This window comes from Lonchura striata, chromosome 1 (assembly GCF_050655825.1).
Source record: "Lonchura striata isolate lonStrDom1 chromosome 1, ASM5065582v1, whole genome shotgun sequence".
NCBI lineage: Eukaryota > Metazoa > Chordata > Aves > Passeriformes > Estrildidae > Lonchura > Lonchura striata.
Genome location: NC_140703.1, coordinates 194,068 through 221,121, shown reverse-complemented (window position 1 = coordinate 221,121; position 27,054 = coordinate 194,068). Strand labels below are relative to the sequence as shown.

Here is a 27,054-nt window from a genome sequence, read left to right as displayed (position 1 = left end):
TACACGGCCCGACACTGCCGGGGTGCGGCTTTCCCGACATCACACTGGGGGTCGGGCTGGGGGTCGGGAGGGGGTCCTGGGGGGAGGAGGGTGGGGGGGTTAGGAAGGGCCCCCTCATTAGGAGGGGGTCACGGGGGAGGAGGGTGGGGGGAGGGGGATAGGAAGGGCCCCCTCCGGAGGAGGGGGTCCGGGGGAGGGGGGCCAGGGTGGGCCCCCTCCGGAGGAGGGGGTCCGGGGGAGGGGGGCGGGGTGGAGGGGGGGGCCTTCCCCCCTCCAGCCCCGGCCCCTCCCCGGGACCCCCTCCTCCGGACCGGGGCCCGGGGGGGTTGGGGGGGGGGGGGGAGGGCGGGGGGGGAGGGGGCGGGGGGGAGGGGGCGGGGGGGGGGGGGGGGGGGTGGGGGGGGGGGGAGCAGGGGGGGGCACGTCACTCTGTGCCGTGAACAGACATTAAAAAAAAAAAAAAAAAACCAAATGGCCGGCCGTTCCCCCCTTCCCACCCCACCCCCCCCCGCCCCCCCCTCCCACCCCACCCCACCCCCCCGCCCCCCCCCCCACCCTCCCCCCCCAACCCCCCCGGGCCCCGGTCCGGAGGAGGGGGTCCCGGGGAGGGGCCGGGGCTGGAGGGGGGAAGGCCCCCCCCTCCACCCCGCCCCCCTCCCCCGGACCCCCTCCTCCGGAGGGGGCCCTTCCTATCCCCCCCCCCCCACCCTCCTCCCCCGGGACCCCCTCCTAATGAGGGGGCCCTTCCTAACCCCCCCACCCTCCTCCCCCCAGGACCCCCTCCCGACCCCCAGCCCGACCCCCAGTGTGATGTCGGGAAAGCCGCACCCCGGCAGTGTCGGGCCGTGTATTAGACTGCAATGGGGGGACCCGCAGAGCGGCTCCGGCCCCGTGTGGGGACCCCAGCGAGGGCGGGGGGCGCCGGCTCCGGCCCTCTGGGCTTTATTCTGCGGCGCCCCGAGCCCCGCGGCTGCGAGGAAAGAAGGAAAAGGGGAATGGGGAACGAGAACAGGGGAGCAGAGGGGGCGCTCAAGGGGAGGGTGACAGGGACAGGGGGCAGGTGGGGGCAGGTCGGGGTGTGCAGGGGGCTGGGGGAAGGCAGGGTGAAGGAAGAGAAAGATTGAAGGCAGCTTTGGGGAAGGAGGCGGAATATGTGGAGGGGGAAAGGTATCACGGAAAGGCGGCAGGAGGAACCGGGAGCGCGTGGGGGGGAGCAGGGAGAGGGGGCACGGGGGAGCCCGGCTGGGGAGAGAAGGAACAGGGAAAGGATGGAGGAACAGGGTAGCGTAGGGGTGAGTAGGGGAATAGAGAGGGAGGACAAGGAAAGGAGAGTAGGGGGGCCCGCCCGGGAGGGAGGGAGGGGAGGGCTAGGGGGGAGAGGGAGGGGGGGGGGTTTGGGGGGGGGGAGGGTGTAGGGGGTGGGGGAGGGGAGGAAGGGAGGGTCGATAAGAGAGGCATAGAGAAAAAAAAATACAAAAGAAAAGAAACGCGCAACAAAAGCAAAAGAAAAAGAGATATAGAGCCCGACCGGCCGCAACCTCCCGCTCCGAGCGCCCAGCACCAAATGGCTCCGCCGGGCTCGCCCCGCGGTTTAAATACCCGCGGCCCCGCCCCGCGCAGGCGCGCTGGGGCCCCGCGCACCTGTGCGCGCACCTGTGCTGGCCCCGCCCCCGGCCCCGCCCCCCGCCCGTAAATGGCGGCGGCTCCGCGCCCGCCCCGTGTTCTGTGTGGATGCTCGGACGGACTGCGGCGGGACCGGCGCTCGGAGCTCCGTGCGGGGATCGGATCGGGGCAGCTCCCGGCCTGCGCGGCGTCCGAGGCGCTCAGCTGAGATCGGGATCGGGATTCGGGTTCTGGTCCCGCCGGTGTCTGCTGGGGGAGCCGGGCGGAGCCGCTCCTTCCTCGGCGGGCAGGGAGGGGGTGCCGGGGCCGGGGGGTCGAGGCGGGATCGGGGCTGGGATCGGGACCGGTAGCGCCGCGGCCGGGAGGAGCCGCTCCGGGACGGGCGCCGCCGCTCCAGCTGCGGCCGGCGCGGGGCTCGGGTCCCGCCGGGGCTCGGGTCCCGTTCTCGCTGTGGCCGCGGGGAGCCGGGGCTGCGTCGGGGCCGGGACCCCATCGGCACCGCCGCTCCCGCAGCGCCGCCTCCGGCCCCGCGGGCGGACACGGAGCCGCCCCGCAGCCCCCGCGGGATGCCGAGCCCCCCCGCCCCGGTAGCCCCGTGGCCACCGCGCTCCCCTGCGAGCAGCAGCGCCCGCCTCCCCCGCCCCGTGTCCGCATCCCCGGGGGAGCCCCGCCGGACGAGCGGGGCTGCGGCGCCGCGGCCGGGAGCGGCCGCTCCGCCGGGGCCGCTGCTCCCGCTCCGGCTGTGCCCGGTGCGGGGCTGGAGGAGCCGGAGCTCCGAAGGGCAGAGAGCACCTCCTGTCCTTGGCTCTGCGGGGCGGGAGCTGCCGTGCCCTGCCCGTGGCTCGCAGCGTGCCGAGCGCACGTCCCGGCACGGGCACCGGCGCACGGGACAGCGCTGGCACGGACACGGCTGAAGGGCTGCCCGCGGCTCCTCGGCCAGGGGCTGCTCCCCACAGGCACGCAGGGATGCTTCAGCCCGGACAGACGCCACCGACAGCCCACAGGGACCCCAGGGAACGGCTGGCATTACCTGGGAATGGAGGCACGGCCGTTTGCAGAGGGGCTCTGACAGCAATCCCTGTTTCTGACCTCCCACACAGCTGCCAGGTATGTTCCAGCCACCCCAAATCTCCTCCCTCTTTTCCAGCCGGAGGCTATCATTCACCAGCAGCATTTGAGCCAAGGCAATCTTCCTTCACAGGTACTAAATGCCAAGCAAGAGCCTTGGAGATGCCTTGAAATCAGAGGTTGGAGTGCAATTACGTTTGGAGATTTCCAGGGAGCCAGCTGGAGGTGCAGAAGGGATGGAAAACTCTCACAGGTGGGTCCCACTGGAGATGTGCTGCAGGCAGGGATGTGCATCCCTTTCCTGAGGGGAAAGGACATGCAGAGGCCACTGCCGAGGCTCTGAAAGGAGCTGAGCTTCTGCAGGAGAGATGTTCTGCCTCAGCACAGGCCGGGAGCTCATCCAGCCACTGCCTTGTCCTGCTTTAAAACATCAACTGGAGCCTGAGCTCCGGGGAGTGAAATCAGTTGAATTCCAGGGAACTCTGTCAAGTGACCCCAGACACATCCCTGGGGCTGGGGGATGAGGGTTTTAAATAGCAAGTTCTGTGGAATAGAGACCTGTCCTTGTCCTGATCCCACTGAGCTTCCCTGGAACCTCTGCTGGTTCCTGACACAGCTGGTGCTAAAGTGGCAGCTCTGCATGGGAGTTTCCAATCTCCACGAGGCACTGTCAGGTTATTCCAGCAGGAATTCAGCAGGGAACCTGGGGCTGTGGGTATAATTCATCTGAACTAGCAAAGCTGATACTGAACCCCAAATCCAGGCACCATACAAAGAACAATCTTTGTGCTAAAGCCCCTGGGCTGGGAAATTTCAGCAGCCAAATGTATGGAATGATCTAAATCCCAGCAGGCAGCATCCCCCAGCGGGACAATCCAAGTGCCAGGGTGGGAGCTCTTGTCCTTCCCCTGCTGCTGGTGGGACAAATTCCCTTGGCACAGCTGGTGGGGCAGGAGCTGAGAGCAGGAGGGGCAGGAACAGGGATGGGAGATGAGGCTGCTGGAATGTCACCTGGAGCACCTGAACACGTTCTGTCCCTGCAGGAGCCAAAGCAGATCCCTCCTGGCCGGGCTGGAGGGCAGCTGCTGGATCTGCTCTGGGGGAAAACTCCCTGCCCCTGCCAGGAGCACTGGCTCTGCTCTTCCTCCAGCTTCTGAGCAGTGTCAGGGCCACTGTGAGGGAGTTCAAACCCAAAAAATCCCCACAGCCCACGGAGTGAATGATCCCAGGAGAGAAACGCAGCATTGAAATAAAAATCTTACAGCTCTGTCAAAAAGGCTGTGACATCACTGCAACGGGATTCCCAGGAACCTTCTGGTTTGCTCTCGGAATGCTCTTGGTTCTCTTTTATGTATTTTTAGTCCCTCAGTGGGCAGCTTGTAGGATTTATTCTGGGACTTAGAGGTTGAGCAGGGTTGGCTCAGGATTGACCTTCACCTCTGGTGCCTCTTTGTGCAAACACAACGTGGCCGGGCTGGGTGAACTCGTGACCTCAGCTTTCCCCTCCAAAATGTCCCTCACTAATTTCCCTGGGGTGAGCTGGGATTTTGGCCCAGACTGTCACTCCTCGCCTCCCCGTGCCCGCGCAGTGTCCGTTCTGTCCCCACGGTGCCCTGGGGACACCGGGGGGTCCCTTTGCCTTTCTCCTGCCCCTTTCCAGCCCGAGGCTCCTCTGCCCGTGTCCCACACAGCACAGGGGCACCGAAGGGGAAAGGCTCCAGAAAACATTTCTGCAATTCCTCAGCAATTATTTATTTATTTATTTATTTATTTACTTATTTAATCACATTCTTCTCCTCTTCCCCAGGGAGAAGAACATGAACTCACAGCCACCGAGGCCTGACGGGTTCCTGCAGCGAGAGCTCGGTGCGTGTCTGCAGAGGTGAGTGCAGCACCTGAAAGGAAAAAACACAGGGGAAAATGGGATTTATTTTGCTTCAAAGTTATTGCAAGTTCTTAAAGCCCAACCAACTTTTGCTCTTGCTTTTGGTCAGGTGGAGCAGGAGCAGTAGGCAGAGGTGGTGCCATCGATGTGGACGTGCCCGATGCTTTCTGGGGCAGAAAAAGGAGATTAAGCTCACCTTACATCAAGCAGGTATTTAAAAAGATTTATAGCTCTTCAAACGTAGCACCCTTTAATTACCATAATGTTTCTTCCATGATTTTAACTAATTCTCAGTGTATTTTATAAAACTTAAAATAACACCTCCTCCCCATAAAACAGACTCATCAAGCATTAGATAAAAAGTCCTTGTGCCAGTCTCAGGCTTCCACATCTAACAGGAGACCCTCCCCGTAAGCAAACAAAAAAAATCAAAATAACGTACCAAAACTAGTCCTTGCTAACACTAAAAATACAGCTCGACCGTATCCAAAAAACCCCCGATTTTATTTATTCCAAACACCAAATATTCTTAAAATTCTAAATCAATAACTCTTAAAAAAAAACCCCATCAAAACTTACTTCAAATATAGAAAAGCCTAACTGTATAGATAAATATTTGTCCAAGCCCACAAAAAATATAAAACAATCTAATCAATATCCTACATTTAACAAAACCCACTACACAAATTAGTACCATTTAAAATGTAACATAAATAAAAATCTATTACTGAGAAACATATTTCCCAATAAATAAAACCACCCTGTAAAGATATAAGTAATAATCTTAACTCAACAAGCTAAAATGTCTCCAAAACCAAAAGACTTAAAATACCTTCAATATTTATAAATAACAACATTCAATATGTTAAGTGTTAATAAAATCAAACAAAATTAAATGTCAATACATTTAAATAAATACATTAAGTTTCTTTTTATCTATTAAAATTAAGTTTATTATTCCTTACTATCAAAATTCATTCAATCTAAATTTAAATGTTATTTAATATAACCTATCCTAAGTTTTATTAAAAATCACTTCTCTAAACTATACAGTATATGGTTAATATTCTTAAAAAAAATAAAACAACTCAAATTAAAACAACTAAAAGAAAACACTACCAAACGCCTATTCAGAAGTAAAAAAAATACAGTGTATTGTATCATCAATTTCATCAAAAATTCTGTTCTTCATTACAATCTCTACTCTTACATAAAATTTCTAATTCCTACTTTTTTTTTCTCTACTTTTACAGCTCTTAAAACAAGTTAACTCTCTAACTAATCTCTACACTAACTCTATAATTTAACCTAAATTTATCTCATAGTTTTAAATATTTTTCAAGACTAAAAAAAATATATTTCATTAAAAACCTCCTCCAAACTGTTAATCTGATCACTTTCCTCAGTTATTATTACAAAATCACTTCAATATAAAACTCAACTACAACATTAATTTCTTTTTCTAAGTTTCACACTAAGTAATCGCTCTCTCATACATTTCCTCCACCTTCACACTCTCAATATCCAAATCCAAACTCACAATCCTGTCCATAACCACTTTCAAATCTTTAAAAAAAAGTTTACTATATTCAAATATATTCTAAAAACACTTCTAAAAAATCCAATTATTAAATAATGTGATTCATCTTTAATCCTAACATTTTTACTCTTAACTACTATTTTTAAAAACATTATATAAAAATATATTAAGTAACATACACCAATTAAAATTTAAACTATAACCTAACCCTATATCTACCTAAATAAAATAATTAACAGGAAACCCAAATATTTTCTACGTCAAAAATAAAATTCAAATAATTTTAACTTAACAATTTAACTTTATCAATATAACAAATAAACTTATTATTTTAAACTTAAAAAATCATTATCCACACATAATTATTTAACTTACTACTAATTTAACATTTATCAATTGTTAAAAACTCTAAAATAATGTACCATCTTTTAATACTTACTAATGATATAATTTCACCTATGTTACTAATTATAGATATTATCTAAGTAATTCCTAATTATTATCAATTTCTTCTTTACTACATATATTATTTTATTCTTATATTTCTTCATGCTTATAACTGAAAAATTATAACAACTTATACCATTATCTTGCAAGTCTATACAATTTTATAAAACAAAACTTAACAATACTTATTTCTTATATCAAAACATAAAGTTTACTTATATCTCAACAAGTACAAAAACCCAAGTAAATTTCAATAAGGAACATAAAACCAGATCACACAAAAAACACACTCACCACTCCACAAAACACCAATGTAAATACACAGATAAATTACACTATGTAAATACAAATGTAGATTATGCAAGAATTGCAACTTACACCTGACGTCTTGTACTGCACCCACCAAAATATATAAACTTTAGGTTTCTTTATAAATATAAAAATCAATATTATAAAAATCTTATTTAATAACTTTCAAAGTATAAAATTCTATCAAATATTATACTTCTACTCTATTTACTTTATTTACTTTTAATTATATCACTTTACCAATTAACCAACCTAAAACAAACATTTAAGTAACTTTCACTAAAGTTTCAAGTTTAAATACTTTGTATTTATCTAGCACTTCTCAAAAAAATCCATTTTTTACCTACTTACTTAATATACCAATAAAAAACATTACAAATAATCCATATAATTAAAAAGCCCTTACATTATTAACTCTTAATATAAAAATAGTTACCAATTTAAAACAAAAACCTCATTTATCCAAGGCGGGAGATGGGCATGCAAGGCAGTGAAGTGCCAGGGAGTGGTAAGAGGCCAAGGCAAGTCTAGGGTTGGCTTTGTCAGGAAAGCCAAGGGAATAAAAGCTGGCGGGAAAACACCAGAAAATTGTGAGAAAGGAAGAAAAGGGGTGTTCCTCTGGGAAGGTGACACGGCTGACAGGCAGGCTGAGGCGCCTTCCATCAACACCTGCAGCACGGGCAAGAAACAGGAGGAGCTGGAAGCCGCTGTGCTGCAGGAAAGTTACGGCCTTTTGCATCTCTGGGATGTGGTGGGCTGAATCCCATGACTGCAGTGTCACTACTGAGAGCTCCAGCCTGGTCAGAAGATACAGGGGAGGAAGGGGAGATGGAGGGATTGCCCTCTGCACCAAGAAGTGGATTCCACGTGAGGAGCCGTGTTTGAAGAACAGCCACGAGCAAGTCCAAAGCCTGTAGGCAAGAACCCGTGACCAAGGCAGCCAAGGAGCCCTGTGGATAGTATCTACTCCAGGCTGCCTGATGAAGGGGATCCTGCTGACAAAGGCTTCTTTCTAAAGCTACAGGAAGCATTGTGCTCGTTGGCTTTCGTCCTGCTGGAGGGCTTCAACCACTGCGCAGTGCAGATCCTTTCTTGACAGGTGACTGAAACAGAGTTCCAGTGACCTTCTCAGTTAAGGTCTGTCACATGCAAAGAAATGCTGCTTTTAGCATCACTAGAAATTAATGCCAGCTGTAGATATGACAAAACCACAAGTGTCTTGCCCACTGAAAATTTTGAAAGAAAGCAGACTGTCTTCAGCAAGATTTAGGATCAAATGCAAAGAGCCACATATCTCTTACCTGATTAATTTCATAGCCACGATTTCGTGTCTTTTGGCTCTTAACATGGATAGTCTTAAGCTGTACTTTGTCATCATTTGGTCAGCTCATGAGGTTTTTTAGTTTTAAAAAAGGCAGAGAAACTGCAACTATCTATCTTTGAGTAGAGGAGCACATACAAAATGTCAGGGTGAAAGATTACTCATACCAGTGTGAAAAACGCTAATCACTTGGTTTTTAAAAGTTTAAAAGTTTAATAATAATAAAATGGTTATAAAAATAATAATATCACTAGAGTACTAAAGTTTAGAGTTAGGACAATTACAAGACAATAAAAAAAGTAAAGAATTACGGACGTCCGGATGTTCTCGGACATTAAGTTACGAAAAGCATGACTTGTGAATAAAGGAATCACCCTTAAACTAATATACTTGTTGCATATTTATATATCTTTTATGGTTACGAATGCATTCTATTTTAAACAAGAAACTCTGTTTGTTGTATGTTAATTGTTTCCTTTAATCCCCTGGCATCTTTGAGTCTGAGTAAGGCCTGAAGAAATTAACTTCTTCTGATAAAAGCCATAAATTCCTCTGCTTTGGAAGATTTAGGTGTTCTTTGAAGTAAGTATCTCATTCCTAAAAAAAAACTTCCCCACATACATAGTCTCTATTTTAACATTAGGTTAGAACCTAAAACTGTATTTAACACACTACTTAAGTGAATTAACACAGCATAACGTTCTAACATTACACATAGAATATTCATTATAGCCTTTGCGAAAAGCCAATCATAAAATATGCATTTTTCACACCAGCAAGGACAAGGAGGTATTGAAGGAGACTGTTGAAGGAGAGGTAAAGTCTTAAATGCTAAAACTGAAGACAGAGCATCACTAAGTTAAAGATTTGTCTATTTGCTTTTAAACTGATACAAAGCAAGACAAAGTAAATTATTATAACTACTTCAAATCTAGTTGAAAATGTGCTGAGGTGTGCATTAAGACCAAGGTGGAAGTTTACAAGTTACAAATGCTTAAGACAATTCTTGCTAGGGATAGATAGCATTGCATCAGGCAGTTTACTATTCCAACCATTCCTGAAAGATGTGCATCTCAAAAAGATATGGCATATGAATTCTTAAATTAGACCAATAATGACATGCACCCAAAAAAGAAAAACATTCTCTCTTCTCCCTTTCTTTTCTGCTTTCTTGTCATAGTGTGACTAAGGAGAAACTGAAAGAATCCATGAGTGACAGAGCTGATTCCAATCAGTCCTCCCCGATGGAGGGATCAAAGGCCAACTGTAGTGGACCAAACAGGGCTTTCCTCTTGGAAGTGTATTCCATCCCGTCGAGATCAGCACAAACACAAGGGATGAAACCGACTTCCCACAGCTGCCATCCAAGCTATGACACTGTAACTCAGTACCACCTGCACATTTTTTTTGCTTGAATCCTTAAAGTAATGATTCTCTCCATCTCCATCCCTTAAAATCCAATTCTGTCAGCTTTTCAGTGTTCAAAAATGAACTAGTTAAGATAGCACTGAGGAAAGAAAGAAGAAAATAAGCATATTTTATTGTGTAAGTAATTAGATTTGAGATGGAATTACTAAAAGGTAAGCATACATGGACCCCCCACACACACAGTTGTCTTTTTGCAGTTGCACTTAAGGATTGTACTTCAAATATGGTTACACAGATATCTTCCCCCCTCCACATTGACTGCCTCTTAATATTAGAACTAATCTGCCACAAAATTACATGAAATAAAACAGTGAGAAATATACTTGAGAATGACTGTTGTTTACGAAATGGGTAATTTATAGTATACAATTACTGATAAGGTAGAACAAGAGTTCAAAAACTGGACTGCATTACAAAGCACTTCTTCAAACATCAATTTTGGATTATTGCTGGAAGGTACTAACTGGTCTGTTATAGACTAATTTACAGACATTCATAAAATAGTGAAAAATGCATGCTTTAGAAACCTGGGACATTTCATGCCTTTGTGCTAGCAGAACATGAAAATGGAAGTGATTGGCATTTTTCAATGTAGGTTAGTAGCATTTAGAGTTTTTATTCTGGTGTACTAACTGATTCTTTGTATTTTTTCTCTTTTTCTTCAGGTGATTTTTCATCTTCAGGTTTAGTCCATGGAGGGCTGCGAAACTTCTGTAAAGGTAAAAATATGGTGTATAGAATACATATATACATAAACAGAAATAAAAAAGTCTGTTAAAATTGGAATTGTCCCTAGAAAAGGGTCCTGATCTCTAAGTGCAAAACCATACAAGTCTGATGCTACATACAGCTTCATATCACTGCATATTATATATATATATATAAACAACCACATAGGTATTTAATATTTAATTATTTTGGAAAACTCTCCTTACTCCTGCTTCCAGGGCTATACACATGACACTGTCAAATTAAGTAATTTGACTACCAGCTTTCTAAATATTTAATAGTTTGCAAATTGTTACCAGCCAGAAATAATTTTGAACAGATCAATTACAATCAGACACAGTCAAAGTCTGAATTAAGTAGTCTTCTCTTTTGAGACAGAACTTGGTGAAGAATGTGTAAGTCTACTTTAAGTAACTGAATCTCATGAGACCTTTTAGTAAAACCCCAAAAATTACTCTGGAAGAGAATACCTGAAAGCTTGTCTCTGTTTCTGCTGCTTCCAAACGAGATGTTGAATCATTACGATTCCCCAGACATGTCTTGGCCACCTGTCAATAGAAATGTCAGAGATAACTACTTCATATTTTTTCCAAAAATATTCAGTTTAAAAAAAAAAAAAACCAAAAAAAACCCAACAACAACAGCAAAAAAAAACAACCCAATTTGGGTCTTCTTTTAAGCCTCCTTGATGAAATGGAACTAAGTTTTCATAGCTAAACTTATCCCAGACTCCCATCATCCCTGTAACAGTCTTCAACAATACAGTCTCGTGACAGCGAGTTTAACAACTTCATACTTACCCAGCTTTTTTTCTTCGTGTTTAAATCTCATCACCAATAGTGAAGTTTACTTCTACAGGTGGTCCTAGGGAACAGAAAATTAATTACAAGTGCCTTTTATGGGTGAGGAAATAGTAACAAACAGTAGAAAATCAGCATTACAGTTAGAACTTCTCTATTACTATTCTCTTGGCTATACTCTGGATTCTTAGGTATAATAATCCCTGAATAGGAATATAAAGTCACTGAATGGAGAAGTCAGGTGACTCTCAAGGCAGAAAATCTTGCTGCATTACTTCCTGTCATTTTATTCAAGAAATAATGTCATATTCTTTGCCAATATGCTTTTTAATATCTGGGAAAGCAGAGTTGCACAGCATAAATAAAATTAATTACAAAGTGGATTTTTGAACTAAGGAGATCTTCAGGTATGAAACCAGAGATTTGCTCAACACTGGAAATTCTACTGTATTTAAATCCAAGTCCCTTCAGGAGTAGGGTTAAGGATGCAATAAGAAAAGGAGCTGAAAGATTAAATACAGTCAAATATTCATAATACTTGGTCATTGCTCTAAAATGAGTTCACATTGGAATTTCTCTACTTGTTTTGCTATTAAAAGTGACACATTTAAATGGAGTGAAAACGACAAGGTTTTTTTAAAGTTTTGAGTCATCAAGACTCTTTCCAGTGTAACAGTGGGAGGGGTTTAGTCATGTTTAAGCTACTGAAGGCAGCCTCTGAGATGATGCAGATGGATTTGATGTGGGGAACTCTTTCTCATATTTTCCCACTCTAGACAGTAGAAATAAAAATTGGATTCATGTAGGGAATAATCGAGGCAGTATTGATTAAAATAAAGTCTATTGATAAAGCACCTACTCCTTTTAGGACAAAAAATCAAACATCAAACAAACATGTGGTTTATGTCTTAGATAAAGACTAAAAAGTCAGATGACAGGGTAGCAATTTTTCGTAGTCTTGAAATACTTCAAAACCTTATACGTGTGGTCCTGTCAAAACTTCCATTTAAATTATTTACTCTTAATCTAGATTTAAAAAAATTATTCCAAGCTGAATTATCCTCAGAAAAAATGAAGATTTAGGTGACTTCTAGGTGTGTGGCTTGAGGACAAAAGATACTCTAGGTCCAACAATCAATAGTATTGCAAAATGTGTAATAAAGAGGATAGAAATAATGCTAATTAAATATGATAATTTACATATCCAGAATTTTCTCTGACTGTACCTACTAGAACATGAAATCAGGTGACCTATTTCACCAACATCATTTATAGGAGATAGGAAGCAAAAACTATTAATTGCATTAGTAAAGCTAAAGGTCAACTTCTTAAGACATATGCAAAGGAAAAAGAAAAAAACAACCCCGGTCTGCTTTAGAGAAAATAAAAGTGAACAATAAAACAATGCTGTATGAGTGAGTAGTCTTGCAGTGTCTTCATAGGCCAGACAACAAAGGCTATCTTGATAGGAAAAGAGCAATAAAGATTAAGTCTGTATTATTTCACATTTGTTCACTCAGAGATCTTCTCCTTTTAGTAGCACACCATATGGATCACTGTTGGAGAAAGACAGGGACTTTTTCCTAAGGATGTCTTTATGATGTTAAAGCATAACATATTCATTATTGACTCCTTATCACTGTGAAACATTGTATATCATTACCAAATAAATTACAGCTTGAAAACAACAACAGTTCAATAGCCAGCACTGTAACCAGCTCCTGTGGACGAGGTGCAAACACACACACACAGAGGGCTGGGTTTAACAGAACACAAACTGAATCCCACACACATATGACCTCAGGCATATATATATATATAAATACATACATATACATACACCCCCACCTGTGTGTATTTATGTGTTTTTATATGTCTATATCTACATGCATATATAAACACATAAATATGCAAACACGCATAACACATATATCTTTGTGTCCCTCAGCTAAAGATCAGCGGCAGAATATAAACTCAATGAACTAGAATACCTTTCACACCCTTAGGTGACAAAGAAAGCAAAATATTAAACTTCTGTTATTGTTGTTAGTTCCCTCTATGCCAAATAGTGGATTGTTTTGTATGTTTGTCCGTCAGATTTCCTCCCATGAGAGGTACAATCATTACCAATGGACAGAATGGGAGCTCAACATGGCAGAAACTATCAAAAAAGCAAAAACTATTTGCTGTGTTGCTTTCCTCAGCTTAGCGTGCAGCCCGATTAACAAATTATCTGTGTGTGAAATTATGGCTATAAAATCTGCATATTGATTGGTCACGTACACAAAATTTGGGAAGTTATGGTATTCAATTGTCCTAGTAAACAGCACTGCAAAGCTGGAGAGCTTCACAGCTGGATGTATAAATGACAAAGGTGGATAAACAAAGGGTGCATCTTTATTACTGTGAGAACCCCGGCCTTGCTCTGGGGTCTCATGTGGTGGTGAAATTCCTCCTCCAACCCGTGCTTCCAAAGAAAAACTCCGCAGGCTTTAGCTGTTCGGTCTCAAGGCAGTTTATCGCTAGTTATCTAACAGATTATGTTCTTGGACTGCGGCTGTTTGATCAGCGGCCTGGGTAGAGGCACACACACCCCCTGACATCCTCTCGATCTGCTGTCTTCTTCGTCTCCCTCTCCGCCCAGGGCTGCTGCTATCTTTTATAAGATATATTACGTATAACATGTTTACAATTATTCCCCAATACCTACTACCTACGTTGCCAAGTGTTTTTCTACTCTAAACCGATCTGTCAGTGCCAACATCACCAAGAACATGGAGGTAAGGAAAAAGAAGGAGGAAGAACAGGATCAGCCCACTTTCCTCCATCTTAGAACTTCTGACCCCCACCTACAAAGTGAAAACCCCCCTGTACAATACTAAAAAAATTTCCCCTCTACTTTGTAACTACTTTTACTATACTATCTAACCTTTTGTGATTGCTTGTTCCACCTCCAAAGTTGGCAATTCATTCCATGGCTCAAACTCAAAATCACAGCTGTTTTTCAGCTGTCTGCCAGGGTCTAGAATGCCTCTGACCAAGGCCTGGAACCTCTAAAAATGTCTGAGAGACATTTTGAGTTCCCACATATTAGAAAAATTTTAACACGCCAGTCAGAACTCAGCATGTCCAGTGGCTATTGAATCATGCAACTTTACCTGCGAACAGCTGGACAATGTAAATATAAGTATTTTCTACTGCATCAACTCAGCAAATCAGAACTGGCTTTATGGTCAAAAAAACCATAACAATTTAAGGTCAAATAATCAATTCACAAGTGAACAGGAAATCAAGTTTAAATAAGTGGTATTATAACAGTTTCTGCAGTTAGAAAAATCATTCTGCTGCTCCTAAAGAGCATCATCCAGATTTAGTTGACCAGACATTGGAGTTTCAGTGTTCCTGTGCATCACTGCTCCTCTTGGCTTCATAGGGCACAAAAAGCAGATAGGGAGGTTGTTTGTAAAGCACGATGGGGGAGAAAGTACTGGGTTAATTCTGAAGAAAAGAAACCAGATACAGGAGAAAAGAATGGTGTGGTTAGATCAACTGACAAACTATTTATCTTAGTTGTCAGGTTAGGTTCACAGTTTACTCAAAGACACGTTTTATCAGATTTGCTCATGAATTTGTTACAGATCTGTACTGGGAGCTGCTTTAATCACTGTTTAGAAGAAAGATACAGAACAAGAAGTATGTGAAATGTGCATATACCTTCTCAGAAGACACCTCTGCAGTTTTTCATACGCTTTTCCTGTTTTAGATCAGTGTGCTAAGGGGATGGTTAAACTCCGATGATGTAACTTCTTATGACCTTCCTCTTCCTAGTCCTCATTTACAGAATCAAATTTCCTTTAAGGATTTTATTTGCTTGAAATTTCGTTATAAAAATGGTTATTTTTTTTCTCTTATTACACCCTTTGGAAAACAATTGGAGAGTGCAATTTGATCAAAGCTCTGAAACAGATTTAAGAAAATAAAGCAAAATGCTGTAGTTGCTTAGAAATGTATACAATTTTGGCTCCAATACAGAATATCCTTTGTCGTTGAATGATTAATGAACATAGAGTGTTTTTTTACTGCAGGAAATTAAGGCGGTAAATAAAAAGCACTACCACTTCTATTTATCAGAGAAGATTCTGTAAGGACAAAGCAAAAAATCTAATAAGAGAACAAAGAATAATTTTATAAATTCTTTGATGTTGTAGCAATACCAAGCAGGTAGTTAAAAATGAGATGTTATATGCATAAGAATTATCTGACACGAAAAGGCAATTAAGTAAATTATGGTGTAAAAGCCAAAATCCCAAAAGCTTTTGGGAAGACAGAAAAGGGAAGGAATACAGGGGAAAAAGCTCTGCAGAACTCTGGTTCTGCACAGAGGCTTTCAGGAGTCAGACATAAGAAAGCATCTCCGGATAAGGCTAAGAAAAAGTAGTACTGACAAGATGCCTCTAATAAAGTACAAATAATAAAAAGAATGGAAACTTTTACAATACTGAAGGTAATTTGGAGGGGGGTTTTGATGAATTTCAGATGCTGTATCACAGGATATTCTACCTACTTCTGGCTATTGCTGGTCCTATGCCAAATTTCATTACAGATAAATATCAGCAGCGTCTAATTTCCAGATTTGCTACTCTGTATCCCATTTGCCAATAACTTTTCATTTTTTGTATTTCAGTATTTGTTCTAATGTAAACAACACTAATTACTCTGAACAGGCATAAACCCCATAAATACAAAATTGCAGAAAGATCACAAATATAAGATAGAGATGCTTAGCCGTACAGACTTAAAAATACCAGTTGGAACCAGCAACTAACCATTTTGCTTTATTTTTTGCCTCAGTATCTATAAGGTTGCATGTTCTTCTCCAGTTAGTCTTCACTACCTTAATTCTTTCTAAATAGAAATCACATTTTATTTATCAGAGACACAATAAAAGGACCTTTGTGAAGTTCTGAGAAAGGATTATTGAAATAATAGGTTTCTAAGCAATGCAGTTTCTAGTACATCTTCACTAATATTACTTTGAAATGCTGCATTACAACCTTAACCATCCAGCCTTAATCTTCCTTCATTTGAATGCAAGAAGCTGTAAAAACTTCAGAAAAAAATGACAGAGTCAAGTAATGAAAAAAACAATTAAAACTCTTCCTAAGTGTTGCATTTTCTCCAAGTGATACTGTTCACAGGTACAAATGGCAGCTTTGACTTACCAAAGAATTAGGATCCTTTGGGTATAAATTCCTTCCAGTACTTTCAGAACTTAAAGTGGTATTTCTAATGCCACTATATGTAGGCTAATTGTGGAAAGAAGATTTTTATTTCAGTTCTCAAAGCTAATAATTTGAATTCCTTGTGCCTTTCGTCTCTCTTTGTTAATGTGAGATGATGATGATGAAGAAGAAAAGGTTGCTAACCAATGTCATCACCTGCACTATTTTTATGGCCATCTTAGCCTATGTTAAGATGGACAGGGTGTCTGTCTGCTGATGGACTGAACAGTTAAAAATACAAGCTGTTGGAAGGACAAAAAACAACCACCTAAATAAGTAAACCACCATCTCACTAACTAAAACCTTGATTTTATGGAAAGGTGAAACTTTTAGGTGTCTTTGATTGCAATACTTGATGCAGAAATTAAATACTGGTTTGACTTTTGAAATATATTACCAGTTATTTTCTTTTCCTTTCTCTTTTAATGTATTCACTTCTGTATAAAAGACCTGTTTAAAATGTCTGATACAAGTATTTAGCCTAAGAGGAAGAAGAAGAGGAGAGAGGAGGAGAGAGTAAGAGGAAGAAAAAGAGAAGGGAGGAAGAAGGAGAAGAAAGAGGAGAGAGTGAGAAGAAAGAGGAGAGAGTGAGAAGAAAGAGGAGAGAGTGAGAAGAAAGAGGAGAGAGTGAGAAGAAAGAGGAGAGAGTGAGAAAAAAAAAATGAAGAGGAGAGAGTAAGAAGAAAACAGAGCAAGAAAAATAAGAGTCAGAGATAAAAAGAAAAACCAAAAAAGTCAGATTGGAAAGAGAAAGGCAGAGAAAGAGGAAAGAAAGGTGGGGTAAAGAGAAAAAGAGTGAAAGACAAACAGAAAAGGAAGCACTTGAAATGAAAGAGAAAAGCAAATAGAGAGACAAGAAAAAGAAGAAATAGAGCTGAAAACCTACAGGAAAACAAATGGAGAGACTGAACACAAGGTAGGGTTCAAGAGAGAAAGAAATAGAGAGTTAGACAAAAAAGTTAAAGTTGGACAGAAAAGGAAAAAGGGTCAGAGACAAAGACAATGATAGCAAGTGTTAGAAAGACAAAGGCTGACAAAGAAAAAAAAAAGAAGAAAACATAGTGAAACCTAGATTGAAAGAGACAGACAAAGAGACATGGGGAAATACATGTAGAGGAATGGAAGAAAATAGGGTGAGAAGGAAATAGGGTTAGAGAAACATAGAGATGTGTTAGAAATGGAAACAAAGGAAAACACAGCCAGAGACAAAGAGTTACACATGGAAGGATAAAGTGAGGAATAGACTAAAGAGGAAAGTAAGAGGCAAAAGGAGAAAAAGGGTGAAAATGATAGGACTCAACCACACCAAAGAAAGACAGGAGATGAATGGTGGGCAGGGCAGAGGGTAAGAGGCATCATTATTAGGGCTGATTAATCTTTATTCCCTTAAACTTCAGCAATACACAGGGAAACAATGCATACAAATGCAAGTACAGAGACAAATACAACAAAGAATACATCATACCTAGGCACAAAAGTACAAGTCCAATTTACATACAGCAAAATACATCAAAAGATAGGAACAACTGCAAAGACAGAACAATATAATGTACTACAAGCCAAATACATATTGACACAATATAACCGTGTCTCCATTTCAGAAAAGTCCACAACGCTTTTATTGTTATGACGCACCCGGAACAAAAACGGCGCAAAACGCTCCGCCGACGTGCACGCCCCCTTCGCGTTACGCACAAACTCACATTCACGGCAACTCGCTCCGGAGACTCCCAAAAAATCCTCCTGCCTGATGAAAACCCCCCCTGAAAGGCAAAGGCCATACACACAAGGTTGTATCTGCTCCACACACACACACAGCTGCAGACACAAGCACACACAAACTCTCACAGACAGACACAGACAGTCACACTCTCACACATTCTTCTGCTGACACGCTGGCTGCCACCCTTACGTGAAACGCTGCACTGAAGAATATGCTTAAACGCTTCTTCTGACCGCAGGACCTCCATGTCAAATGGTAGATTCCAGGAAATTCTGTAGGGACCCGGGGACCTACGAGACAAGGGGAGGCGGTCAGTGACTGACTATCTGAGAGCTAGGAGCTATACCAACTCTGGGCCCATCAGTGTTGTACCCCAAACCCCGTAGAGAACAGATGAACGGCAAAGCTTTATAACTGCTCTACCTGAGCGTGACTACTTGCCCGGGCAAGGCAGCTCCGATCATAATTGCCACAACAGAGGTGCATACAACATAAGCCAACGTAGGTACATACAGTATAAGCACAAACAACATAAGCCAACGTAGGTACGTACAGTATAAGCGCAAACAACATAAGCCAACGTAGGTACGTACAGTATAAGCACAAACAACATAAGCCAACGTAGGTACATACAGTGTAAGCACAAACAACATAAGCTAACATAGGTAGGCGCAACATACGCACATACAATAGAAGCCGACACAGGTAGGTGCATCATAAGTGCATACAACGTAAGCTGACAGAGATACAAGATAAGTGGGGACTTGATATAATTCTCCAGAAGACTAATTTTTGAGCCCTATATCCTTTGAGAAGGCAGATGCTACGGAACTACTGTGGTCAGGTGATGAGGGGCTAATAAGCTCCGTACGGAAGTCCATGAGAAGGGCTACCAAAACTGAGAATGAAGATGGATGAGAACATCTCGTGTACATCGTCCGGACCCAAAAAGTGAATATGTAAAAATGCCAGAATAATTGATATCCGGGAAGGTACGTGAGCAAAATATGGCCAATACGGCACAAAATGATGTTGCTAAAGCATGGAGATGTAACAAAGGCCTATGACACAGACAACGTGACACGGACACAGACAACGTGACACGGACACAAGTGGAAACTGCCTGGCAATTTCACCTTATGGACCCAAGATTCCTAGCCCAAGATGAGCCATGGGCTGATGATGCCAAAGAAAAGAAAGCCCTAGGGCAGTAGCACTTGATGATGACATGCAACTCCTTTCAAGATGTTAGTGCCAAAGCACTTAAGAGGAAGCCTAAGAAGCTCAGTAGGCCTAGAGAAGGAAGAAATGACTACAGGGTGACTGTAGCTATAGCTCCAGACATGAAGGCGGGCTCCTATGGTGAAAAGATCCACGACAACGTCAAGAGTCAAAGAAGGCCGCCGATGCGAACGTCACGAGAACCAGAGAGGGATCGGAACTGCCCTGCCCAGCGAAGACTCTGGGGGGGCTGAGGAGAAACCCTCTCCCTTTGCTCCCGAGGGGCCCGTCCCACTATGGGCCTATTCTCCAAGCTAACATCAAATAGCCTCCTGTGATAGTAAAGGTTTTCCCCCCATCTCCCACCTACTGGCCCCAGCACTTGGCTTTTGCAAGACAACCGGATGGAATCCAATGTCAGTTGGATGTGGACGGCGAGACGTTCTCTGCATCAGCTTCGGTGCTGCCGTTTCCAAACTTCAGCTACGCTCCTCCTCAGGGTACCTAAGACAAAACAGAAAATGCAACTAGTGCCCACGAAAAGAGGAATCCCCGAAACTCCGACACACCGCTGCCCCGGCTCACCTGAAGTCTTAATTTGACTCCACAAGCTGCCTGGAGGATACCTGAAAAACAAAAAGGTACACACTTAGCATGCTGCTGCATAAGGGTCACCTGTGAGTCACTGTGCCAAAATGCCAACTCACCCGCTCGCCTCTGTTCCTTCACACAGCTAGGGCAGCGACAGCACCTGCAAAAAAACAAAGCAAAACAACCCACACTGAGATACTGTGAAAACAACATCCCCCTGCCCTGAAAAGCACACCCACCCAGACCTTACGCTTGCACCCACCTGGCCTTGGACATCCAGACATCCGGACCAGAGACATCTTGCAAGATGACTGCCTAAAATAAAACAAAGTAACCAAGAGTGGATGCTTACAATTGCACCAAAACCTGAAACCTGAGCAAGAACAACTCCTTCTGTCCACTGCTCACCTGGCACACAGGGCCTTGACTGCTGCTATCTGCCTGGACCTCCTAAAAATAAAGGCAAAGAACACTGCTCTAACACGGTCACCCTTTAGGCTTCCCCTGCAAATGCAAACAATGACTGACCTGATCATGGCAGCACCCTCACCCAGGACTGGGGCTCTCTGCCACAGATTTGAACTGTCTGCATCTGAAAGGAAGTTAGGACTAGTGTGAAATGGCTGAGGGAATGAAGCCCCTTAGCAAAGGCTGGGGTTAATATACCCTGATTGGGCCCGCCGCTCATTCCCGGGGCACCCAGGAAAAGGGAAGGGGCAAACCCCACCGAGTAGAAAAGCCCTCAGAGCAGCTGCAGCTGTTCGGCTCCTCTGGCTTGAATTCAAGGGGAATAAAGGGCTGGATATAGAAGGAAACTCTTCAGGGAAATGACAGCTCTTTTTTCTACAACTACTTGGAGCAAAAGGGCAAAAAAACTGGTAAGAAATAAAACTTTGTTTTTAGGCAGCATATCTAGATAAGTTGGGTAATTTGCTGTTAACTTACATAATTATTCCTCAGTGACTACTAAGTAGTGCTCAACATGAGACTAAGGGTGGAGAAAAATACTAATTATATGAACAGTCTAAGTCTTCTTCTTGGGGTTACTAATTAGGACTAACTACATTATAAATAAGAAAAATAATAGGCTCCTGGGCAGCATAAAGGTTAAGTATGTGCTAGGCTTGCCTTTCTCTGAGGTACTTAGTCCTAGGGCACAGAAAGAAGTGCCCTGAAAGGTAGTTTTAAATGCTGAAAAATCATTTTAAAAGAGCCTCCTTCAAGTGAATCCCTTAAAATGAGGAAATGGGGAATTTACCTCCACTGAAATGGATACCGTGGCAAATAAATGGCTTCTGCCCTTTCATTTAATCCCTTGAATACTGGGAAAAGAGAGGCTTTCCTCACTTTAAATCTCTCCAGTGATGAAGACAGAGGGATTTTCCCCTCAATCCAAACCCTTAAGAAAGAGAGATAGCTGGGCTTCCCCCTCAATTTAAGCCTTAGGACAACAAAAATGGTTACTCTTAATTCAAACCCATAAACGACACTGTCAAGGTTTTCCCCCTCTATTTAAACTGGAAAAAAATGGAATATGGGGATTCCCTGTCAATTAGCACCCCTAACAGCATAGAAAAGGCAGGGACTCTTTCAAATGAGACCATTAAAATTGCAGGGGAAGTGCGTTTCCTCATTATTTGAACGCAAGAAATGACGGAAAAGGAAGCTTTTTCCCATACTTGAAACCCCTTTTCTCTCCATAACCCCTCTTTTTTCTGGGAGTGCTGTGGAAGGTCTGGGGGTTCTAGGGGAGGACTGACATAATAAAAGGGGAAAGTTGAAAGCTCTCCCGTGGAACCCCACATGCTGCCCGGCCTGCTCAGGTGCTGCCCCTTGGCAAGAGGGCTCTTCCCTTGGCATTTTCTCCAAGGGATGCTCCGTGCCTGGGTGGGTCCGGCTGCTCCCTGGTCCCTGCTGGGTGTTCCGACCATAGCTCCTGGCAGGTGTGCCCAGGTAGCTGCACTGAAAGCAGCTGCTCACGCAGGGAGCTGCTACACCTAGGAGTGAGGGATGAGGTGAAGAAAGGTCCTGTGGGGTGTTCCCTCCCCTACACAGCCCCTTGCCAGACCCTTAAACAATGGGGTGCCAGATTTTCATTTCAAAGATAATTAACAGTCTTTCCCCTGGCCAAACAGGAATTGCGCTTCCAAAATTGCAAACAGCGAATGATTTCTCACAGACCACACCTGCCGACACCAGAAACTCCCGCAGCCCTTGGAGAGCAGCACGCCTTGAGTGAACAGACATCAACACACAGGGAGGGTGAGGTTGGTTTTACAGGGAAAAAGGGCAGAGGTCAGGTCACGAGGTCTGTGGCCCCAAGTGACTTTCAACATCTTTTCGTTCTGAATGGCACAGGATTAATCCTGGAGCAAAACTGCTGCCAGCAAGAGTTCTGCCTGCCCTGGAAGAGACAAGCACCTCCTCGAAACCAACATCAGGAAGTGTAGAGGGTGAGCGGTGTTTCACAGAGAATAGGGCCAGCAACAGAGTCCAAGAGCCAGGGGCCCCGAAAGAAGGGCCACCCCCTGAAAATCTGAATGAAGAAGGAGGTGTTGTGGACCCAAGCTGCCCTCATGTCGATGAGGAGTTGCCTTGAAGATCCCAAGTACAACTTGCAAATTGACATCAGGAACCAGGACTGGTGAGTTTTCTTTCCCATGGAAAAGGGCCAGAGTATGTGCCCAGGTGCCCCTGGCCCTCAGCTGGCCCCTGACTTCACAAAATCCAAATATCAAAGAACGTATCCCAGACCAAAGCTGTCCCCGCCTCAAACTTGTGCTGCCCTGAGAGTCCCAAGGGAGCCCTACAAACTGACATCAGGAACCTGGACTGGCGAGTTTTCTTTCCCAGGTGTTTGTGCTCATGGCCCTGTGCCCACCACTGGGCCTCCTGAAATTCCGAATGGGATGCCAGATGCCTCCCACACCAAAGCTGCCCCTGGCTCTTGGCCTGGCTGCCCTTGCCGTGGTCCTGGGTGGCCCCGGGGTCTCAGTATGGAATATCCTGTGGCTCTGGGATGACATCAGCTCCCTTTGTCTCCTTTTCCATGGCAGATCGCTTCCAGGAGTCCCCGAGTCCTCCCAGCTGCCCCAGTTCCCTCCCAGTGTGCTACCCAATGTTCCCGCTTCCCTCCTGATTTTCCCAGTGTCCCTCCCAGTGTTCCCAGTGCAGGTACTGGACACAGTAGAAGTGGTTCTGTAACTGCTTTGAGCCTTTATTGCCACTATGGGAAGGCTCTGAGGGTTCTCGGGGAGGGCGGGAAGGGATGTGGGGGTCCCAGGGGTGCCACTCTGGGGGTTGGAGGTCCCAGATGGATTCCGGAAGGGGGGCATGGAGTGCTTGAGGGGGTCTCTCAATTGTCACACCGGGAGGGGCCCCAGCGGGTCTGGGGAGGCGGCCCAGGGTGTCCTGGGGGCCACTGGGGATTCTCAGGGATCCCTGGGGACTATTCAGGGGGTCCCAGAGAGTTCAAGGTGGATCCCTGGGGGATCGTTTTGGGGGGTCGCAGGGGTCAGGGGGATTTCCCAATGAAGATCTGGGGGGGAAGGGGGAGTCCTTCAGGGCCTGGCAGAAGGAGGACAACTAAGCATCACCAAACATGTTACGTCAATCTCCTGATACAATCTAGAGCCCAACTACACCCTGCATTACAAATTTCAAGTCCCCAGGACTTGTGCTATTACAGGCTATGCAGCAGGGCAGAGCAGTTGTGGAACAAATACGTGCAGACACCCGTGACACAGGACAGGGAGAGAGAGCTTTTGAGGAGAAGAAAGGACCGAGAGACCCAAAGAACACAGAGTGCACCAGAGACAAGTGACAGGACACACACCACAACTGCTCTGCCCTGAGCACCTCAGCACTGTGATCAAAACAGACACTTTCCCTTTAGCTGGCCTAAGGGGACACTTCTTGCACATCCCCACCCCCAAAGCTGATCCTAAAGGCCCTCCCAGCACCCCGCTTTCACCCCCTCTGTGGGCCTTAGCCCTCCACTTATCTCTCTGGCATCTGGGGATGAGAATCCATGTCGCGTGCCAATGGAGGCTGCCTCGCCTGCGGGGAATGTCCTATGGTCACCGGGCTGTGGTCCCGTGCTCAGCTACAATCGAGAACACCAAACATCACTGCATGATCTTAGCTGCACAATGGACAAAACCCAGCAATCCTGCTACTCACCATTCTCCAGAGAATGCTCGGGTCACACACTTTGGCCAGGCTCGGAGGCTGCCACCGTCATCGCAGGGTCTGCCTGGGTTAAGAAGAGACAAAGTGACTCGGCATTGCTGAAACACGAGTGGACCTTGGCTCCCCCTCCCTACCTCGGCGACTCACCGCAACTTCTCAGCCATTGCCAAAGGCAACCCTGATGCAATCTTGAAATACAAAATTTCAAGGCTTCATCACAGAGTCCTGCAATACTTCCCAAGAGCTCACAAGCACAGAAAATCCAGGCCATCAGCTGTTGGTGACAAGGGCTTGGCATACGCTGAGTGGATTCCCTAAAGCACACAAACAACAATGGATGCTTACAATTGCACCAAAACCTGAAACCTGAGCAAGAACAACTGCTTTTGTCCACTGCTCACCTGGCACACTTGGCCTTGACTGCTGCTAACTGCCTGGAGCTCCTAAAAATAAAGGCAAAGAACACAGCTGTAACACGGTCACCCTTTAAGCTGCCCCTGCAAATGCAAACAATGACTGACCTGATCATGGGAAAACCCTCACCCAGGACTGGGGCTCTCTGCCACTGATTGGAGTTGTCAGCACCTGAAAGGAAGTTAGGACTAGTGTCAAAAGGCTGCAGGACAACTTAACAGCACCAAACATATTATGTCAATCTCCCCATATAATCCAGAGCCCAACTACACCCTGCATAACAAATTTCAAGTCCCCAGGACTTGTGCTATTACAGGCTATGCAGCAGGGCAGAGCAGTTGTGGGACAAATACGTGCAGACACCCGTGACACAGGACAGGGAGAGAGAGCTTTTGAGGAGAAGAAAGGACCGAGAGACCCAAAGAACACAGAGTGCACCAGAGACAAGTGACAGGACACACACCAGAACTTCTCTGCCCTGCACACCTCAGCACTTTGATCAAAACAGACACTTTCCCTTTAGGTGGCCTTAGGAGACACTTCTTGGACATCCCCATCTCCAAAACTGACTCAAAAACCCCTCCTGGGGAGTCCCAACCCGGCACCTCTCTTCCATCCCCTCTGTGGGTGGTAGCCCTCCACTTATCTTGCACATATCTGGGGATGCAAATCCCCATCAGGTGCAGAACGAGGCCTCCTGCCTGTCTGGGAAGTTCCAGTTGTCACCAGGCTGTTATCTCTTGCTCTGCCAAGAGAAAGAAAACCAAATGTCAGTGCACTACCTTAACAGCACATGGGGCAGAACCTGACAATTCTGCTACTCACCGTCTCCCGAGAAGTATCGGGCCACACACCTCAGGCGTGCTTGGATTCTGACACCGTCATCTCAAGGCACACCTAGGTTAAGGGCAGACAAGGTGACATGGCACTGCTGCAACTTAAGTGTACCCTCGCTCCTCTTCCCTGCCTCACCACAACTCCTTGCCCATTCCTGTGGGTTACCAGGAGGGGACCTTGAAATGCAAAATTGGAAGGCTCTGTCACAGGGTCCTGTAATGCTTCTGGCAAGACCACACGTGCATGAAACCCGGTCCATCAGCCAGGTGGAGACAGAGGTATGAGTACTCTGAGTGGATTCCCTAAAGCACACAAACAACAGTGGATGCTTATAGTTCCACCAAAAACTAAAAGCTGAGCAAAAACAACTGCTTTGGTCCACTGCTCACCTAGCACAATGGGCCTTGACTGCTGCTATCTGCCTGGACCTTCTAAAAATAAAGGCAAAGAACACTGCTGTAACACGGTCACCCTTTAGGCTGCTCCTGCAAGTGCAAACAATGACTGACCTGATCATGGCAACACCCTCACCCAGGACTGGGGCTCTCTGCCACTGATTGGAGTTGTCAGCACCTGAAAGGAAGTTAGGACTAGTGTCAAATGGCTGCAGGACAACTTAACAGCACCAAACATGTTATGTCAATCTCCCCATATAATCCAGAGCCCAACTACACCCTGCATTACAAATTTCAAGTCCCCAGGACTTGTGCTATTACAGGCTATGCAGCAGGGCAGAGCAGTTGTGGGACAGATACGTGCAGACACCCATGACACAGGACAGGGAGAGAGAGCTTTTGAGGAGAAGAAAGGACCGAGAGACCCAAAGAACACAGAGTGCACCAGAGACAAGTGACAGGACACACACCAGAACTGCTCTGCCCTGAGCACCTCAGCACTGTGATCAAAACAGACACTTTTTGCCTTTAGATGGCCTTAGGAGATGCTTCTTGCACATCCCCACTCCCAAAGCTCATTCATAAGGCCCTCCCAGCACCCCACTTTCACCCCCACTGTGGGCCTTAGCCCTCCACTTATCTCTCTGGCATCTGGGGATGAGAATCCACGTCGCGTGCCAATGGAGGCTGCCTCGCCTGCGGGGAATGTCCTATGGTCACCGGGCTGTGGTCCCGTGCTCAGCTACAATCGAGAACACCAAACATCACTGTACGATCTCAGCCGCACAGCAGCCACAACTCAGCAATTCTGCTGCTCACCATTATTCTCCTGAGAACGCCGGGCTCCTCGGGCCGCACGCTTCGCCCACGCCCTCCTGGCAGGGTCTGCCTGGCTGAAGAGCAGGCGAGGTGAGGTGGCGTTCCCAAAACTCGAGTGGACCCTGGTCCCCCTCACTAGTAGTTCCCCCACTTACAGCAACTCCTCGGCCGCTCCTGAGGCTCCCTGGTGCCACCTTCTAGTGACAAAGATCAAGGCTTCGTCGTAGAGCCGTGTGCCGCTCCCCGAATTCCCAGGAGAGCGAAGGAGCGGCTCTGCGGCCGCTTGCAGGGGGGACTCGCTGGTACACGAGTGGACTGCCTAACACACACAAACATGAATGGATACTGAGAGTTGCAGCAGAGACACTACAGCTGCAGGCACACAAATCCATAAATAAATAAACTAATGAAATGCAAAAATTCTACCAAAA

At 45.4% G+C, this 27,054-nt stretch overlaps 1 pseudogene across 1 annotated transcript; it reads left to right on the top strand.

The window, feature by feature from the left end:
- The first annotated feature begins 1,395 nt into the window (after positions 1-1,395).
- On the top strand, positions 1,396-27,054 carry LOC144248601 (uncharacterized; annotated as a pseudogene). The gene is made up of 5 exons (XR_014955262.1): positions 1,396-2,730; positions 2,825-2,944; positions 4,499-4,573; positions 4,686-22,420; positions 23,024-27,054. The product of XR_014955262.1 is annotated as an uncharacterized LOC144248601 (transcript).